This window comes from Berghia stephanieae, chromosome 7 (genome assembly GCF_034508935.2).
Source record: "Berghia stephanieae isolate SIO BIC M18660-M18661 chromosome 7, UCSD_Bste_1.3, whole genome shotgun sequence".
NCBI classification, from domain to species: Eukaryota; Metazoa; Mollusca; class Gastropoda; order Nudibranchia; family Aeolidiidae; genus Berghia; species Berghia stephanieae.
The window spans coordinates 62,209,482-62,212,273 of NC_088366.1; the positions used below are offsets into that span (position 1 = coordinate 62,209,482).

At 36.2% G+C, this 2,792-nt stretch overlaps 1 protein-coding gene across 1 annotated transcript in view; it reads left to right on the plus strand.

Moving 5' to 3' along the window:
* Positions 1-265: 265 nt before the first annotated feature.
* Positions 266-2,792, plus strand: part of LOC144977616 (putative methyltransferase-like protein 24) — a 29,679-nt gene continuing 27,152 nt past the window's right edge. The window contains exon 1 of the mRNA XM_078923009.1: positions 266-373. The gene's annotated coding sequence lies outside the window, so the exon portion shown is untranslated. The remainder of the gene's footprint in view (positions 374-2,792) is intronic.

Below are 2,792 nucleotides of genomic sequence, written 5' to 3' on the forward strand. Positions count from 1 at the left end.
ACTTGTTTCCATGAGCTCTACTAACCACAACTCAGTAGGCGGTGCAAAAACCAAATAATGACGTCAAAATGCCAGTCTTTTTGGGTTTCAGTGTCAGGCTATAAAACTTAACGATGGCTACGATCGACCACGACCTCCATAACATATTACCGGTTTGTGATGATAGTAAACATATTTATCCAAGATAAGCAATGAATGGTCAACTCTAGTCCGCTGTGACCAGTCCAGTCGATAATAATTTGTTATCTTGTCCTTCACTGCAAGGACAGCCGGTACACTTGACTGTCATCCAACGTAAAATATTATTGGATAACTGGACCAATTGGATACAATATTTGAGATTTGTATTTGAATTCTATCTACTTATAAAAAGGTGAGACCAATGGGAGCGATCTATATTCATGTTTTCGTCCAACCAAGTCATCAGTCACGTGATTTGTTGCTGTACACGATAGGATATTTCTTTTAAAATGTAAACACGCTGCTTTGTTTATGAAAGTTGTAAACATACAAATGTGTCATACTGAACAAAATGACCAATCGTGATGTTAGATATTTCAAAAACTGTGAACACTTTTCACTATGTGGGTCATTTGGAGCACATATTCCAATGTGACCAATGACCTCGGGCACATGAAAAGGTAATGTAGATAGTATGCGCTTGGCTAAGAAGCTCATAATATTGCCATCCGGAAGTATAACGGACCAACACACAAAACTGTGTGTATCCATGAACGTTTATTGTCGGGTTAATACAGTTCAGTAAGCATTTCTCATAAACGCGGGTGGCAAAAAAAAAAAAAAAACAATAACAAAGACCTGAGTGACGTCATCTTCGAACTATCTATAGATCATGGCCATTATGTTAACTGTGACCGACGAATGGAGACAAATCTATTTATGTTATGCGTTTATTTAAGATACTCACAACATCCGTTTTTTTTTTAGATAGTTCGAAGTTCTCCCATAGTGGGCAGGGAGGTACTTATTGTGTCTTCTATCCCCCTATATCTGTTTTCCAACTTGCATTCTGTCTTTGTCTTGGAATGAGATTACTTGGTTTTGTCCTGGCCCTGGTCGGGGTCCTGACTTGGAGGGAAACAGTCAAATGCATAGTTAATGTTTTGGGATATGATATTTTTCCCCTTGTAAATCATCTCTCTGTTATGTATTAGTATTATTATATTTGTTCTAATTTATAATGTAAGCATTTGAGTGTATTCCTCTTGGTGGGGGCAGTGCTTGTGTTTAGATGAGACTTATTGGTGATCTCAAATTCAAGAACATTGATGGTATGCTCTTGGAATCTACATCTGATCCCTATTTGTTCCCAGTTCCCCTTTTGTCTTACCTTTTCTTGGGTGCTTTAATTGTATTTCTAGAACTTTTTACTATACCATTTTCTTCCTTTTTACTGGCGCTGATATAACCTAAATGTGTTGCAAGCGCCGTAAAACCCTTTAAAAAATAGTTCGAAGTTGCGTCATTTGGATCTTTGTTATTGTTTTTTGCCATTCGCGTTTATGAGTAATTCTCACTAAACTGTATTATCCAGACTATAAAAGTTCATGGTTACACAGAGTTTTGTGTGTTGGTCCGTTATACTTCCGGATGACAATGTTGCCAAGCGCATACTATCTATGTCAATATTATATTTTGATGAGCTCGAGTCGACGTGCACTTATATGCAGGTCTGATAGCCCAATTCCTCATGGGCTCAATGTTGTAATGGAAATCTCCAAAAAAAAATGTTAAAATGACGCAAAATATTATCCATTACAACAATGTTCAACTAGGCCCATAAGTGGGTTCGGATGTCAGACCTGCATATATGTACACGCCGGCTCGAGTCATTGGTAATATTGAAAAATATAGATAGTCTGCACAGTAATACAGTTCAGTGAGCGTTACTCATAAACGCGGATGGCAAAAAACAATAACAAAGACATGAGTGACATCATCTTCGAACTATCTATAAGATAAGATAAGGATGGCTACGGTTCTGGCGTATCCATCGTTAGCTGTTAGCCTTCGTATCTACTATCTAAAACATTTTCTAGTTGAGCAAACTAAGAAACAAGGGTCGTGTATGTAATAAGCTGTACTCTAACCGCGAGTTGTACTTGTGTTTTAAGTACTGTGTCTCTATTTTAACATTCACACAACTGATATTTCACGTCTGTTTACTCGGAGGCCAATATATATATATATATATATATATATATATATATATATATATATATATATATATATATATATATATAATATATATATTATTGATTTTTATGATATAATATATTGCATGCTATGTGAAAAGATATAGTTCGAAGTTGACGTCACTCAGGTCTTTGTTATTGTTTTTTGTCACCCGCGTTTATGAGTAATTTTCACTAAACTGTATAAACCTGACTATAAACGATCATAGTTAAACAAAGTTTTGTGTGTTGGTCCGTTATACTTCCGGATGGCAATGTTGTGAGCTCCTTAGCCAAGCGCATACTATCTATAGATAGAACGAAGATAACGTCACTCTGGTCTTTGTTATTATTTTTTTTTTTTTTTTTGCCACCCACGTTTGTGAGTAATTCTCAATAAACGGCATTATCAAGACAATAAAAGCTAATGGTTACACATAGTTTTGTGTGTTGGTCCGTTATACTTCCGGATGGCAATGTTGTGAGCTTCTGAGCCAAGCGCATTCTATCTGTAGATAATGTACGCTTGGATATGATACTCACAACATTGACATCCTGAAGTATAACGGACTAACGGTCAACACACAAAACTATGTG